Source organism: Cervus canadensis, chromosome 28, assembly GCF_019320065.1.
Source record: "Cervus canadensis isolate Bull #8, Minnesota chromosome 28, ASM1932006v1, whole genome shotgun sequence".
In the NCBI taxonomy this organism is placed as follows: Eukaryota; Metazoa; Chordata; class Mammalia; order Artiodactyla; family Cervidae; genus Cervus; species Cervus canadensis.
In genome coordinates, this window is record NC_057413.1 from 45939934 (window position 1) to 45957997 (window position 18064).

Here is an 18064-nt window from a genome sequence, read left to right on the forward strand (position 1 = left end):
GAAGGGAAAATGAAAGCGTCGATTTTTCTAAGACGATTATTAGGAAAGAAGATTTGAACAAAAACAGCCTGCTGGCAACTAGTCCCTTAAACCATGTCAAGATCAAGACAGTGCAGAGCCTAGACTGACAAAGCCACTTCTGACCACTCTGTGCTCAGAGAATCCTTGTTCTGATGAGGAAGACACAGCCCCTGCTCCCAGAGAGCTCGCAGCCTGAGGGGGAAGACACAGCCCCAACCCCAGGGAGCTCGCAGCCTGATGGGGAAGACACAGCCCCTGCCCCCAGGGAGCTCCCAGTCTGATGGGGGAGACACAGCCCCTGCCCCCAGGGAGCTCCCAGTCTGATGGGGAAGACACAGACCCTGTCCGTAGAGAGCTCCCAGTCTGATGGGGGAGACACAGCCTCAACCCCAGGGAGCTCCCAGTGTGATGGGGGAGACAGCCCCTGCCCCCAGAGAGCTCGCAGCCTGATGGAGAAGACACAGCCCCTGCCCTTAGGGAGCTTCCAGTCTGACACAGCCCCTGCCCTCAGGGAGCTCCCAGTCTGATGGGGGAGACACAGCCCCTGCCCCGAGGGAGCTCCCAGTCTGATGGGGGAGACACAGCCCCTGCCCTCAGGGAGCTCCCAGTCTGATGGGGGAGACACAGCCCCTGCCCCGAGGGAGCTCCCAGTCTGATGGGGGAGACACAGCCCCTGCCCCCAGGGAGCTCCCAGTCTGATGGGGGAGACACAGCCCCTGCCCTCAGGGAACTCCCAGTCTGATGGGGGAGACACAGCCCCTGCCCCGAGGGAGCTCCCAGTCTGATGGGGGAGACACAGCCCCTGCCCCGAGGGAGCTCCCAGTCTGGTGGGGGAGACAGCCCCTGCCCTCAGGGAGCTCCCAGTCTGATGGGGCAGACAGGGCTCCAAAGTTATGGTGGAGTTCAGAATCCAGTCGTACTCTCAGCGTCTGCCCAGTCCTCTTCACTCCCTGCCGGTGTGTTCTCAGCAACCTGCCGGAGCCGGCCGTGCAGCAGTGATGGAAGTGAGTGGCTTGGCACTTGTCCTTGTCTTCCCTCCCCTGGGCCTAAGTTTGCGCTGGCTCCGGAGGTGAATGGATATCTCCCACACCACCCGGAGAAGAGCTGTGGGGAAGCAGACAGAACCAAAGGTAGCAGAACTTTGCAGCCAGAGCAGGTGGCCCATCAAGGGCAAACTTCAGCAGAACTTTTCTTGGGTAGAATTCTGTATTCCTTCCATCACCCCTCCTGGATACTATTCTCAATATTTCCCTTTCTTTCAAAAGCCGGCCTGGCCCACCTCATTCGAGAAGCTGTCAGGGTGACCAGCGCACCTCTGTTTCCAGCATTCTGTTTAGGGTAGGCAGCTGCACAGGGCTGCCACTGACTTGGCCTTTACTGATGTAACATTTCTGAGGAACTTTCTGGTCTCTTTGGCCCTTTCAGAGGTCCCTGGACTCCCCCAAAGTAGAGTTTGATTTTCAGGTTCTCTTCCATCTGTCCCAGTGCTTCCCAAATCCAAGATCTCTCTATGACCATCGTTGCCTGGGGGCTCCACAAAGGGGGAGCCATCACCTCCAGGGGACTTGGAACAGAAGACCTGTAAACGAATCCCACCTTTGCCACTTGAAAGCTGTGCTACCTCGGCTAAAATGCGCCACCTCTCTGAGCTCTGGGTTCCTCAAAAAATGGGGAGAATATGAGTACTGCCCCAGACTCACATGGCAGTGGAATTGCTTATAACAAATGGTTAAGTTCCCTGCAGTACTGGTTATTGTTTAGCTAACCATTATTGTTTAGCTAACGCTCCTGGTTAGCTAACATTCTGGTGCAGCCAACATCCAGAAGTCCAGTTCAGTTCAGTTCAGTTGCTCAGTCATGTCCGACTCTTTGCATCCCCATGAACTGCAGCACGCCAGGCCTCCCTGTCCATCGCCAACTGCCAGAGTCCACCCAAACCCATGTCCATTGAGTCGGTGATGCCATCCAACCATCTCATCCGCTGTCGTCCCCTTCTCCTCCTGCCCTCAATCTTTCCCAGCATCAGGGTCTTTTCACATGAGTCAGCTCTTTGTATCAGGTGGCCAAAGTACTGGAGTTTCAACTTCAGCATCAGTCCTTCCAATGAACGCCCAGAAAACTCATTCCTAATGTATGAAAGGGATTCCCTGGCAGCTCAAAATGTTGTGCTTTACCTGGTAGCTCAGCTGGTAAAGAATCCGCCTGCAATCCAGGAGACCCTGAGTTTGATTCCTGGGTCGGGAAGATCCCCTAGAGAAGGGATAGCATACCCACTCCAGTATTCATGGGTTTCCCTGGTGGCTCAGAGGGCAAAGAATCTGCCTGCAATGTGGGAGACCTGGGCTCAATCCCTGGGTTGGGACCCTGGAGGAGGGCGTGGCAACCCACTCCAGTATTCTTGCTGTAGATTTCCTATGGACAGAAAAGCCTGGCAGGCTGCAATCCCTGTGGACACAGAGTTGGGCACAACCGAGCGTCTAAGCATAGCACAGCCCAATATATGAAAACAGATAAAAGGAGTTGCTCAGTTTACAGTCAGGATGGGGTTCCTGGAAGCCCCTCCTTTATAATCTCCCCCACTTCCTGCTTCCTTCCCCACTTAAGACTCTAAGGTCATCAAAGAGCATGGTTAGAACAACACTGAACAGCTAAATCTCTGAAGCTTTGCTCAGCACCCATGAGCTGCCTACGGAGTCCAGGTAAAGTCCTCACCCACAAACTGGAATTAAAATCTCTCCTTCAGAGACTGATTGATAAGACAGAAGTGTATTACTAGAAAATGTGAAAAATTGTTACTATGAGTCATGTTCCAATATTCCTCTCACCTGAGGTGCTTATGAATTTTGTTTTTGAGTCTTTCCTTGCACGCGGTATAGTGAGCTGGTTGTGTGTTTAATATTTCCAGGAATGACCTGGAAAGAAGGGATGCTGAGGAAAGAAGGAAGACAATGCAGAGATGCCAATGATTGAGTTTAGGGGATTGATCTTTCCACACCTTTTCCATCTAGGGAAAAGGTCAACCCTGGAGTCTAGGGCAGTTTTGCCAAGATGGGGTAAAAATGGCAAGCATCTAAGAATACTCACCTTTCTGAAGGCCAGGGCCACCTCTCACTTGACAGAGAGGAAGAAACAGGGAGAGAAGTCCTGTGTGATGGAGACCTGCTCAAATACCATGCCTTTAAAACCACTTCAGCCCACTCCACTTAACAACCAGTCAGAAATCCCTGAAGTTTCAGTGGGTCTTATAGGCTGATCTTTTAGAGTCGGCCAGCTAAAACAGTCTAAAGGCTCACCAAATGTATCATTAGAAATGCACCCAGCTGCAATTAAGAGGCAACCCAACACACAGCTTAAATTAAAAGGAGATTTTTCTTAAATATCAAGGAATCCAAGGATGGGTGTTGCTGGTATTGATTGAGCTGTTCAATCTTGTCACCAGAGACCCAGGTCTTTTCCACCATTCCCGCAAGCCAGCTCTCATCCTCATTGCTTAGAGTCTCAGGGACTCAGGATGGCTGCTACAGCTCCAGGCATTATAGTGTCATTCAAGGAAGGAAGAAATGGGGCCAGGGGAGGGTAGAATCCTCTGGTGTCAGGGAAAATGCTGTAGGGACACGACACAACCAGCAGGTTAGCCCCACCTATGCAGGAAGAGCAGGTGGGCCTGTGGAAGTACATTCAAACTTTTGGACTGGTGACCTCACCCTCTTGCAACCTGCTGCTCACAGCTCAGGTTTCCAAAGGATCACCTGTGCAGGTGTGTGCTCACCTAGAGTGGAATTGTTATTCCTCACCAAATGTAGTGGGGGGTGGTCAGAGGGTCCCATTCCCAAAGTGTCTTCTTCCTCCTGGTGGCATTCTGTCTGGCTTCCCTCAAACACTGGAGACGGAATCTCTGGGAATGAAATTGTGCCCACGGGAGGCTTCTAGCTTAGTGACTCTGCTGATTATTTGGCCCACCTTCTCCTCAAAGCTATCCTCTGTAGGGAGTCAATTAGAGGCACACAGCGTGCCAGACAGAGGTATTAGCTGCATTAGAGATGCAAGAGCATGAACGACCCCATCTCTGCCAGCTATCTCTTCCACAAGAGTTCCAGTGCTCAAGCTGGAAAATGGCCGTGCTGTGTCCATTCATTAGTTCATATTGACTTGTTGCCTTTTATCACCAGGACAGGAGGTCACTGGATGCTGAAAAGAGTGCTGTGCTGGGGGTCCAGTCCTGATCCCGTCACTAACTCATGGTGTAGCCTTGGGTAAGGCCCCTACCCTTTCAGCCTGCTCTTCTGTAAAATGGGAACGATTATTGTATGCATCATGAGAAGCTATTAAACCACTCAAAACCCATGTGAGCAACTTATTTAAAATTGATTATTCAAGAAATTTCTGTAAAAATTTATAGGGAAATAAGTAAATGCTATAGTCTGAATTGTGTCTGCCCCCAAAACAATATTCATTTTTTGAAACCCTAACCCCCAGACTATGAGTGTATGTGGAAATAGGTTCTTATAAGAGGTAATTAAGTTAAAGTGAGGTCACTGGTTTGGACCGTAATTCAATCTGACTGGTGACATGATATGAAGGGGTAATTAGGACACAGACATGCAGAGAAGGAAGACCACGAGAAGACACAGAGAGAAGCTGGCCATCTACAAGCCAAGGAGAGAGGCTTAGAAGAAATCAGCCCTGCCAACACTTGATAGCAGACTTCCAGCCTCTAGAACTGTCTGTTTTTTAAGTCACCTAGTCTGTGGTAGGTCATTATGGATGTCCTAACAAGCCACTACAGTAAGTAGGATAGATTTTTAAAATTTGAGATACCTTTGGAAAGCAAAGTGTCACTTCCCCACCAGCATGGAAAATCCTACATGACCAGGCCCTGATCAGGGCTGGGGATTCATGCCTGCGGTGTGGGGAGAATGAATCCATTCTGAACAGGAAGGTGCTATTTCAGGCACTCCCTTCAAATCAGAGCATTTGCACGATTCCAGCTACCCACGTTGGTGTCACATGAGCATCCAAAAGTAACTAACTCCTGCCAATCACTGAGGCAGGGGTGAGTCTATTGCTCATAACTTGTTAATAATACATCGGAAATTACAAAGCTCATGACTAATTTGCTTGTTTAAAAAATCAGACAAGGTTCAGGGTTATGCCTAAGGCACTATCACTTCACTCAGCCATCCACTCACTCATTTCACTTACTCATCTTGAGTATTTCAAGAGCTCACTGCTTGCCAGGTGTTCTTTTAGGCTTTGGGGACAGAGAAGAAAACAATCAACCTCCCTACCATCAAGGAACTTACATTTTCCTGGATGGTTAATGCTTTAAGCAAATAAACCAGTGAATACACACACACACACACACACACACAGACACAGAGTAAAGCTGCATAAGGGAATATAACATGCAGGGAATATTATTTTTACAAAGATTCATCAAAGAGGAACAGAAGAACTCTGATTGCCATCTGAGATATACCGGAGCAAACCATGCAGCTACGTGGAAATAGAGCATTCCAGGCAGAGAGAACAGCAGTGCAAAGGCCCTGAGGAGGGAGCAGGTTTGGTGAGACTAAGGAACATCAAGGAGACCGAAGAGGCCATGTGACTCGAACAAGAGGGTGTGAAGAGAAAAGAGGGAGGAGATGAGGTCAGGGAGGTAGTGGGGGCCAGCTCCTGTAGGCACTATAGAGACTCGGGATTTTATCTGGGGTGTGGTGTGAAGCCCCTGGGAGATTTATCACAAATGAGTGACTTGCTTTAATAGGACCTCTCTAGCTGCTGTGTGACCACAAAGGGCAGGCAACAAAGCAGGAGACTGGTTAGGCGGCTGATGTTCAAAAAAGAGACAAAGAGGCCGAGGAGCCACAGGCAGTGGGATCAGTCCCGTTGGGGCAGATTTCGAAGGTGGAGCTGGCAGGATTTGCTGACGGACTGGATGCGGGGTGTGAGAAAAGATGAGTTTCCATTGTGCCCACATTTTTGTGGGCAGGAGGCGGGGTGAGGTCAGCCATCCACACTGACATATTCTACACACACACACACACAATTCTACAGGAAGGGGCAGATTTGAAGCTGTCTAATCTCCCCAAACCTGCACAGAGCCCACAGTGCCCCCTGGCTGTGCCCCTGTCTGGGAATGGATGAGTCACATGACGTTATCTGCATCCAGCAGCACAGTAAAAACGTAAAAACCACTGCCCCACCACACGCCCCAGAGTGAGAGACGGACTTTGTGCTCCAATGGACCAAGGCTGGAAGGCCATCAAATGTAAGAGCTGGGAGGGACCTTAGTTAAGACCTATGGAACAACACATGAAGTCCCTGAGACACTTGTTAAAGACAAGAGCCCGGCCCAGCCCACAATATCAGAGTCTGGGGATATTCTGTAACATGTTCTCTGGGTGAACGTCTTACTCTCTGAAGTCTCAGAACCACTGCTCTAACTGAAGCCCTTTGATTCGCGGGTAAAGAAACAAAGCCTCCCTCCCAGCTCCCAGCAGGGCCAGGTTCCTTCTACTATACCAAACTGCCAGGGTCACGGTCCAGGTGACATCACCCTTCATGGCTTCCCCAGCTCTCTGCCTCCTCTCCAATATAGGACATCAGTTGCAAGGAGTCCAGAAAGGAAGTGGATGCTCCATCCCCATTGCTGGGAGGATAGGTCTCACAGGTAGAGGAGGGGCTGTGTGTCTTTCCCAGGTGTAGAGGACAAGCAGCTTAGACAGGTGGGAGAAGCCATGGCTGAGTCCCTGTGAGGGGTGTGAAGCCAGGTGGGGACATGGGAGCACTCCTAACACTATTCCTACTGGGTGAGTATCACTGGGACTGTCAGGAAGTGTACCCTTTCATAAAGGTACACTTATGTACCACACCTTAGCACACTCAACTTTAATGCCAAAGGCTAAAAGGTCATCCCACTGATCTATTATTATTGTTGCTAAGTTGTTAAGTCATGTCCAACTGTTTGTGACCCCATGTACAGTAGACTGTGAGGTTCTTCTGTCCATAGGATTTCCCAGGCAAGAATACTGGAGTGGGTTGCCGTTTCCTTCTCCAGGGGATCTTTCTGACCTAGGGATCGAACCCATGTCTCCTGCACTGGCCGGCAAATTCTTTACCACCGAGCCACCTGGGAAGCCACTGATCTAGGGCTCAGTTTTCTGATCTACAAAAGGGTAGCCTGAATCTTTGCATGGGGCCAAATTGCCATCTTGCTCATAGCACCATAAATCAGACACAGCGGCCAGGGCTGGGCGGCACACGGCAGCCCTGGCAGCGTTTCGCTTGGCTGAGCCCTGTCCCTGAAGCCCCCGCGCCCCAGGGAGAAGCCCTGCTGGGGGCCTTGCAGTGCAGTGAACTAGCAGACCCTGCCAATTTGCTAATGTACAAAAATTAGAGTAAAATCTGCCAGAGTTAACCCTGGCTCCTTGGAGCACCATTAAACTATATGAGCTTAATTACACTGATAGGTAAAACTTTGATTCTCTGCCTCCGCATTTCAGGTCATCCAGTTACCCGCCTGTCCTCCCCTCCCCAGCCCCTGGCAAAGGAGGCCTCTGTAGCAACAGGAGAACTTTCTTTAGCCCCCCAGGGCCAGGTGGGTTCCTCATCTAGAAGGTGTGGGTCCCACATTCGCCTGGGAAGGGGGGAGTTCATTGCCCTTAATTCCAGAGGTTCCATGCACACCTCCACAGGGATGCCCTTATGTATGCACACACACACACACACACACACACACTCACATACTGAACACAGATGCAAATAAATGATCGCATCCCAAGTGGGAGTCCACACAGTCACACATCCAAAGCACAGGAAATAAAGGTAGGCATCATTGTAAGTGCTTACAATACGTCAGGCAATGTTCAAATGGCTCTACAGGGGTTACCCCATTTAACCCTCACAAGAACCTTGCAGGTAGGTCCACTTGTTATTATCAGCTTGATTTCACAGATGAGGAAGCCCACTGGGGGTTCCCAGCTGTATATGTAGAGCTAATGGTCTAGCACCTCTTGAGGGCTTGTATCTCTCAACCATGACCTTCCCAGCTTCCCACCATGAGACAGGCCACCCAGGGCACATGTCCCCCAAAGTATGGTACCCCACAGCCCACTCTTGGTAACCACAGATACACACACGGCTCATCACACAGGGCCCTTGGAACATGCACTGAGTCAGAGCACCCGGCGTTTCTCCTGGTCCTCGCCCCCACCTGGGAATGGCAGCAGCTTTGGGTGCTTCTCCAGGTATTCTTGCCTGGAGAATTCCATGGACAGAGGAGCCTAGTGAGCTACAGTCTGTGGGGTCGCAAAGAGTTGGATGTGACTGAGCGACTAATACACACACACACACACACACACACACACACACACACACCAGGTTCATGGCTCCCTTTCCTGAGGCCTAAGAAATTGCACATTTGTCTCATTCAAATGTAGGCAAATTGCTGAGATGGGTTAAGTCTTTGTTCAGCCTTCTTGGTAATAGGCAGATCAGGAATAGAAGCATGGACTTTAAATCATCTTATCTAAGTCCACAACATTGAATAAATCTGTGGTCAGGAGCTTTTTCACTTGCTGCTGGCAGTTAAAGAAAAGGGCAGTTTTACAGCTAAATCCTAATATGCCGGCTTACACCAAAATCACCCCTTGTTCTGACTTAGTCTCCATTATCACTCCCTTTAGCAGGGACTCACTGTTTTGTTCCGGCACTAACACCATTAGCTCAAGATGCATGAGAAATAGTCAAAGGACAGAGGGACTTCCAGTTTCCAGCAAGTTCCTGGGGTGCAAGTCCTTCCAGAGGGGGTGGAAACCCTGCAGGAAGAAGTGGGCACTGCGGGGAGAGGGGGATAGCAGCTGCCTGGACACTGCCAAATGCCTCCCCAGTAGGGGCGCATTAGCACTCTACTTCCAGGCTGCAGAGAGAACCAGGGCTCAAGGCTGAGGAGGCGGGGAGGTGGGGAGGAGAGGCAAGGGCCCTATCCTCACCTCTGCGGCTCAGCCTGGCTCCAGCAGGTATTGATAACATAGGCTCTGTGTGTGAAATCTGACTCAGCATGTGCCAACCATGACCTTAGGCAAGTTCAACCTCTCTGGGTCTCGGGGTCCCAATCTGTGAAATGGGTATGATAAATATAGCATCTGTTTCAGAGTTTTTTAAAAAATTAAGTAGAAAATGAATTTACTCTGAGGGTTCTTTTTCTAGAAAATATCTCATCCCAGAGGACCAGGTCGGGCTTCACTTGTGGCTCAGCTGGTAAAGAATCTGCCTGCAATGCGGGAGACCTGGGTTCGATCCCTGGGTTGGGAAGATCCCCTGGAGAACGGAAAGGCTACCCACTCCAGTATTCTGGCCTGGAGAATTTGATGGATTGTATAGTCCATGGGCTCACAAAGAGTCGGAAACAACTGAGTGACTTTCACTTTCACTTCCAGAGGACCAGGAGAATTTTAGGAAATCTTAGGGGGATCTGTACTTTCCTTGGAGGGAGGGGTATTACTGCATCACAGACTAAAGATCTCAGAATTTTTTTTTAATTTATATTTTATTTAAATACATTTTATCTTCCCTCTAATTGAGGCACAAGGGCTCAGTAGTTGCAGCTTGCGGGCTTAGTTGCCTCAGCACGTGGGATCTTAATTCCCCAATCAGGGATCGAACTTGTGTCCCCTGCATTGGAAGGCGAACTCTTAACCCCTGGACCACCAGGGAGGTCCCAAAATATCAGAATTTAGAGATGGGGCTTGGGAAGCCAGTCTTCATGGTGGTCCTCCATGAATTCACCTCCCAGTGTCCAATCCTAGTGAGGTCCCCTCTGATGCTGAGACAGGTGGGCCTGTGCAACACACAGAATGCAGTAGAGTGTTGATGAATGACTTCTGAAGCCAGGTGTTTGAAGGCTGGAAGCTTCCATCTTCATGGCTGGGATGGTTTGGACTGGGGAGGGAGCCAGTCCCAGGCCATGGGGATGCCCAAGCAGGCCTGTGGGGAGGCCCGGGTGGACAGGGACTGAGACCTCGGGCCAGCAGCCAGCACCAAGTAGCCAGCCCTGTGAGCCACTGTGGAAGTGGAGCCTCAACCCTATCAAACCTCTCAGTGACCGAGATGAGAGAGCCTGAGGCAGAACCACCCAGCCAGCCACTCCCGCATTCCTGCCCAGGAAAACCATGAGCAAGAGTTTCTTGTTTCAGGATGATATTCCCCAGCCATGGGGCTTCCCAGGTGGTGCTAATGTTAAAGAACCCAGTTGCCAATGCAGGAGCTATGAAACCTGGGCTCAATCCCTGGGTTGGGAAGATCCCCTGGAGGAGGACATGGCAACCCACTCCAGGATTCTTGCCTGGAGAATCCCATGGACAGAGGAGCCTGGCGGGCTGCAGTCCACGGGGTCACAAAAAGTCGGACATGACTGAAGTGACTTGGCACACAGCCATAGTGACTAGAACAGGGTCAAAATCTTGATTTTTCATATTAGGCAAGCCCATAGAAAGTGGCTTGCTCAAGGCTTATAGGAGCACAGAGACTAGAACCAGATTTCTGGGTCCTAAGCTGCCTCTTTCCTTGTGCGACCTTGAACCCAGGGCCTGGCCTGGCCTCTGGAAGCTGGATTCAGTGGAGGCAGGGAAGTTTTCCTCTCCACCTCTCCCTGCTCTCAGCTTCCATCCAATATATTTCAGGCTCTCAGTCAGAGACAACTTTATTAAACAAGCCATTAATAATTATGCCAAAGACAATTAACACTTTCCAAATACCAGATGCATTCCTGTGTCTCCCAGCTTCCCTTGAAGTTACGTTGGGATATGCGAGTTGTTCTTGACAATGGACTGTAAAGAGAAGTGGTGTCACTTCCAGGGCAAAATATTTAAGGGTTGGTTCATGACCCTCAGTGCTCTCCTTTCTGGCTTCAGCAGCCAGGAAATCACCTCTCCTGGAGTCTGTATCTATAAGATACAGCCTGGACCCCTGCATTGCCACTTGGAAGAGAGCTTCTCTGGAGAGTCAGTGGCCCAAGAGCAGACTTCACATGAGCTGAAAATAAACCTTTATGTACTAAGCCACTGAAATTTCAGGTATTGTCATTGCAACTTAGCTTAACCTGACTAGTATAAAATACGTTTCAGAAAACATAGCTACTAGTTGGGGTGGGGTTACCTACCTCATATTGGACTATGATAGAATGAGGAATAGATACTATTGGGTAAAGTCACTGAGATTTCAGGGTTTTATCTGTTATTACACCAGAGCCTCCTATCTCATCTTTACTAATAAATTAATCATGATTGCGACTCACAATTGAAAGTGAAAGTGAAGTCGCTCAGTCGTGTCCGACTCTTTGCGACCCCGTGGACTGCAGCCCACCAGGCTCCTCCGTCCATGGGATTTTCCAGGCAAGAGTACTGGAGTGGGTTGCCATTTCCTTCTCCAGGGGATCTTCCCAACCCAGGGATCGAACCCAGGTCTCCCACATTGTAGGCAGACGCTTTTACCATCTGAGCCACCAGGGAAGTCCTCACAAATGAGGATCCCTTACAAATGAGAAAATAGAATTGTAAAAGATAAAAACAAATATTATCAGCAAGTTTATGTCTGAGTACAAGTAAAGGCAAGTCAAAGTAGTGGTAACTAAAACTATGAAGGCACTTATTGTTTATTTGAGAAGAAATTAGAGGTGAAAGCGAAAGTAAAGTCACTCACTCGTGTCCGACTCTTTGAGACCCCATGGACTGTAGCCTGCTGGGCTCCTCCATCCATGGGATTTTCCAGGCAAGAATACTGAAGTGGGTTAGCCATGTCTTTCTCCAGGGGATCTTCTGGACCCAGGGATTGAACCTGGGTCTCCCATACTGCAGGCAGACTCTTTACTGTCTGAGCCACCAGGTAAGGCCCTGAAATTAGAGGTAAGTCTGGTGGGCTGCAGTCCATGGGGTCGCGAAGAGTCGGACACGACTGAGCGACTTCGCTTTCACTTCTCACTTTCATGCATTGGAGAAGGAAATGGCAACCCACTCCAGTGTTCTTGCCTGGAGAATCCCAGGGACGGGGGAGCCTGGTGGGCTACTGTCTATGGGGTCGCACAGAGTCGGACACGACTGAAGCAACTTAGCAGCAGCAGCAGCAGTTTAAATATTAGTTCAGCGGTTTAATGAAGACATAAAAGATACAGGTTTTTTTCCCTCCTACCTCTGTCTCCTCAGCTTTTTGGTTTTCATCCTTGTTGTCTTATGCTCAAAAGATGGCTGCCTCAGCTCCAATCATCACACCTTCATATGACAACTTTTAAATAGAAAAGAATGGGATTCACCCTATTATGGGGCTCAATGCCACTTGGGAAAAATCAGGATTCTTTTAGCAAGAAATGAAAGTAATAGCTATTGGATTAGGTATCAATAGCATTTGCTCCATACATAAACAATCAAGTTGCACTGCCTAATGCCACAGTATTAAATGCAAAAAAAGGTAAAATGTGGTAAGATAATGGTTAGAACACCACTCCTCCCTCTCTAGCCAATCCATATCCTTGGTTTTTGAGGACTTTCCTTCAAATTAACTGAGGCTCCAAGAAAAAAGGGATTTTCTTAAGGTGTCCTGCTGATTGATAACTAAGCTGGATCTGCAAGCTAGGTCCCCTGATTCTTAGACTGAGATTGGGTCTCTGTGTCAGTGTTTTTCATTATGAGCACCAGGGAACACTTTTCACAAGGTGCCCTTCTCATCAAAAAAGGGCTGAAAAATCCAATAAGCTAGAGAAAGGCTACCTACCTGATCCTTATTTTGGTGATTTAATATGCCCGCTAGCATAGTAAAGGCTCTGAGAAGTCCTACAGCAAAAACATGCACCTTATAACATTACACCTAGCAGTTCCCTAAATACATTTGAGCATGAAATTGTCACACCACCGCCCCAGTTAACATCTCAAGGGACTAGCATTCTGAAGAACACCTTTGGAATTGCTGCCCTCAACAAGGCAGCTCCCCTTGATGCAACCCCTGGGCTGAACATGTCCTTCTGCAGAGACAGGGATAATTAGTCCAGCATATGCTGCTGTCTGCCTACTGCATTCTGGTGCAAGTTCCATTCAGGTGGTACATTTTTTTTTCCTCTGGTTAATGAAGAGGTTTATTTTTGTGTGTTCATTAGGAATTGTAATCATTTTCTAGAAAGAATGAGAGCGTGTGATTGGAAAGAATGAGCCTGATGTTGGGAGGTAATACTGCAGAGATGTCTCTCTGGCTCAGAGAAGGCTAGCAATAGCAGTCCACACAGCCCTGGAGTTCGACTGTGTATGGGCCCCTCTGCACACACCTGCACATCTGATGGCCCAGACCTGGATTACCTTCACACAGGAAGCCAAAGAGAGGTCACTGGCTATGCCAGCCACCACATACAAACTTTTGGCCATTTCTTTGAGTCTAGATTCCCTTGTCATCTACTGATGAGGACACTAATGCCTAAGCTCAGTGTCCAGGGGTTGGATTCTGGACTACCTTACCCCTCCACAGGGCTGCCCCTTCAGGAACAGTAAAAGACACAAATCACCCGACATCCCATGGTTGTTTATGTTGTTAAACTTTTGGTTGAAATCATCATGCAGAGAAGCGTACTCATCAAAGGTGTACATCGCTACATGTATATGTGTAACTGGATCACTTTGCTATACAGCTGAGACTATCATAACATTGTTAATCAACCAATATGAAATAAAAAGTTAAAAAAAGAAACCCAAAGATCATCCCTGGTAAAATATGCGAGAGAGAGAACTGGATTTTAATGTAAGAGACTATGTAAATTCATTACTATAGCTTCAGATTTCACATTATGAAGAATCTTTAAGAGACGTCGCTTGTTGCGTATTGGTGGTGGTCCTCTGATGGGTGTGTAGTGACATCACTTTGTTGCATTCACCTACAGACCAGGGCTGTCCTTGCCTCTTCTCAAGACCAGACTAACAGATGAGACAGAGTGAGAAGGGGGGCACCACATTCATGCAGTAAATAATGTCTGAGCACTGTTCTGGGGGCTGGAATTTTTCCACTGGACAAAACAAGACAGACCAGTCCACAGGGACCAGGACGCTTACTGAGTGTGAAGGTTGTACTCAGTCTTTTCTCCTCCAGAGCTGGGCCAAACTTCTCCCAAAACCCTGGGGGGAACGGTAATGAATGCCCTGGCTAATAATGACAATAATATAATAGTAAGCTGTTACCATTTATTTTACCACTTACTATGTCCCAGGTGTTACTCTAAGTCCTTCACAGGTGTTAAGCCTTTGGCTCTCAGACTTTAAGGCACATTCCTGTTGCTTAGAGGGTGTGTTCAACAGACAACTATTGAGCCTGCCTATTCCTGACTCGATGGGTCTGGGAGGGACCTGAGAATCTCCATTTCTAACAAACATCGGGACAATGCTAATGTGGAAAGCTTTTAAACCTCAGAGCAACCCTACGGGGTAGGCACTTTTATTATCCCTATTCCTCAGTGCAGGCACCGAGGCACAGACAGTACCTACGCCCATGAGCACAGTCATAAGTAACTGGCGGAAGTGGATTGGAAGTGAAGCCTTGTGTTTGGACTTTTCACTCTGGACTGTTAAACTGCATCACATTGTGTTCCAAGTAGCCTGCAAAAAAGCTCTTCCCAAAGTCCTACTTAACAGCTGAAATAAGAGCTTCCGATTCCCTTTAGATAAATCTGTCTTTCTCTCAGGGTTCCTGGATGTGCTATACATCTGCCTTGTCCTGCAGTGAGGTGCCAGCTCCTGTGATGGGTGGATAAGCACGGAGGTCAGGGACACACCTTTGAGTTTTGCAGCTTAAAAAAATCTATATTTGAAACACAACTTCAGGCCTCATTACCTTTGAAGCCTTAGGCAAGTTTGGCAGGTATCTGAGCTTCAGTTTTTAAATAATTGTCAAAACAGAGAAATACGAAGTTATTTAAAACCCCAGCTGACTACAGCCGCTTTATCCCAGCAGCTGGAAAATAGTAATTCCACTGCAGGCAAAGGCTCTTTGTTGGAGAGAGTCTCCTGAAGGGTGTGAAGGGAGAGGCCCTAGGGGGGGAAATGGATTTCAAGAAGGTCTTCCTCAATGAATGGTGTATAAAACTTGAAGAAAACAACAGAAGGGGAAAGACTAGAGATCTCTTCAGGAAAATTGGAGATATCAAGGGAAGATTTTGCCCAGAGATGAGCACAATAAAGGACATAAATGGTAGAGACCTAGTATATGCAGAAGAGATCAAGAAAAGATGGAAAGAATACATAGAAGAACTGTACAAAAAAGATCCAAATGAACTGGATTGCTATGATGGTGTGATCAGCCACCCAGAGCCAGACATTCTGGAGAGCAAAGTCAAGAAGGCCTTAGGAAGCACTGCTGTTAATAAAGCTAGTGGATGCGGTGGAATTCCAGTAGAACTATTCAAAACCCTAAAGGATGATGCCATCAAGGTATTACATTCAACATTTCAGCAAATATGAAAGACCCAGCAGTGGCCACAGGACTGGAAAAGGTCAATCCTCATCCCAATTCCCAAGAAGGGTAGTACTAAAGAATGTGCTAGCCATTGGACAATTGCACTCATCTCCCACGCTAGTAAGGTCATGCTTAAAATCTTGCATGCTAGGCTTCAGCATTATGTGAACCAAGAACTTCCAGATGTCCATGCTGGGTTCAGAAAAGGAAGAGGAACCAGAGATCAAATTGCCAACACTTGCTGAATCACAGAGAAAGCTAGGGAATTCCAGAAAAACATCTACCTCTGTTTCATTGACTATGCCAAAGCCTTTGACTGTGTGGATCATAACAAACTGTGGAAAGCTCTTAAAGAGATGAGAATACCAGACCATCTTACCTGTCTCCCAAGAAACTTGTATGTGTGTCAAGAAGCAACAGTTAGAACCCTCTATGGAACAACTGATTGGTTCAAGATTGAGAAAGGAGTATGACAGGGCTGTCTGCTGTCACCCTGTTTGTTTAATCTATATGTTGAGCACATCATGACAAATGCTAGGCTGGATGAGTTACAGGCTGGAATCAAAATAGCCGGGAGAAACATCAACAACCTTATATATGTGGATGATACCACTCTAATGGCAGAAAGTGAAGAGGAACTAAAGAGCCTCTTGATGAGGGTGAAGGAGAAGACTGAAAGAGCCAGCTTAAAACTAAATATTAAAAAAACTAAGATCATGGCATCCGGCCCCATTACTTCATGGAAAATAGAAGGGGAAAAGGTGGAAGATCTCCTCTCCTTGGGCTCTAAAATCACTGTGGTGGTGACTGCAGACATGAAATCAGAAGGATTTGCTTCTTAGAAGGAAAGCTATGATGAACCTAGAAAGTATGTTGAAAAGCGAAGGTTTTACTCTGCCAATAAAGTTCCGTATGGTCTTCCCAGTGGTCACGTACAGTCATGAGAGCTGGACCATAAAGAAGGCAGGGTGCAGAAGAATTGATGCCTTCGAACTGTGGTACTGGAGAAGACTCCTGAAAGCCCCTTGGACAGTAAGGAGATCAAACCAGTCAATCTTAAGGTAAATTAACCCTGAATACTCATTGGAAGTGTTAGGGGAATCACATTGATTGAAACCACCCTCCCTGGCCAGGCACCATAGTAACCATTTTCATGAGTCGTTTTATGTCAGGAGATCCTGATAAGGAATACAGAACTAATAAGCCACCACCAACCGGAAGAGTCCCGGAAAGATCTAGAGGAGACACCGCGTGTCCGTCCACTTCCCAGAATCCCTCTCGCTAGCATCCATCTTGGCTGAGCGATGCGTGCACCACCAGGAAATACTCTGAATTAGATTGATTGGCCAAAGACCACCCGGAAACTAATCCCATCACCATAAAACCCAAGACTTCCAGCCACGTGGCAGAGCAGTTCTCCTGGGTTCCCTTACCCTCTTGCTCTCCACCCGGGTGCCCTTTCCAATAAAATCTCTTGCTTTGTCAGCACATGTGTCTCCTCGGACAGTTCATTTCTGATTGTTAGACAAGAGCCCAGTTTCGGGCCCTGGAAGGGGTCCCCCTTCCTGCAACAGAAGGACTGATACTGAAGCTGAAACTCCAGTATTTTGCTTGTCTGAACCAAACAGCTGACTCATTGGAAAAGTCCCTGACGCTGGGAAAGATCGAGGGCAGAAGGAGAAGAGGGGTCAGAGGATGAGATGGCTGAATGGCATCATTGATGTAATGGACATGAACTTGGGCAAACTTCAGGAGATGGTGAGGGACAGAGAGGCCTGCAGTCCATGGGGTCGAAAAGAGTTGGACACGACTGGGCAACTGAACAAGAGTGGAGGGGCATGGAGGACAAGGGGAGGGGATGGAGAGATGCAGGACAAGTCATTCCAAAATGACTTGGGGCTTTCAAAGCGATGTTTTTTAAAGTAATCTGCTTTTTCCCCCTTTTATTGTATTGAGGTATAGTTGATGAACAATATTATATGTGCTTAAAGTATATAACCTTGTGATTCACACAACGTGCTAGTCAATCAGTCATGTCCAGCTCTTTGCAACCCCATGGACTGTAGCCTGTCAGGCTCCTTTGCCCATGGGATTCTCCAGGCATACTAGTATTCTCCAGAATACTAGAGTGGGTTGCCATTTCCTTCTCCAGGGGATCTTTCCAACTCAAGGATCCAAACTGGGTCTCCTGTGTTACAAGGAGGTATAGCAGAGGAAGAATATGTTTAAGGTATACAACCTCAGGATTCATAACACCTAAAGGTTATACTCTCTAGTTATAAAATATTGGCTATATTCCCTGTGCCGTTTTCTTGTAGCTTACTTATTTATGCATAGTAGTATATATATATTTTTTAATTAATTAATTTATTTTTTCAGTGGGTTTTGTCATACATTGACATGAATCAGCAATAGATTTACACGTATTCCCCATCCTGATCCCCCCTCCCCCCTCCCTCTCCACCCGATTCCTCTGGGTCTTCCCAGTGCACCAGGTTCGAGCACTTGTCTCATGCATCCCACCTGGGCTGGTGACCTGTTTCACCATAGATAATATACATGC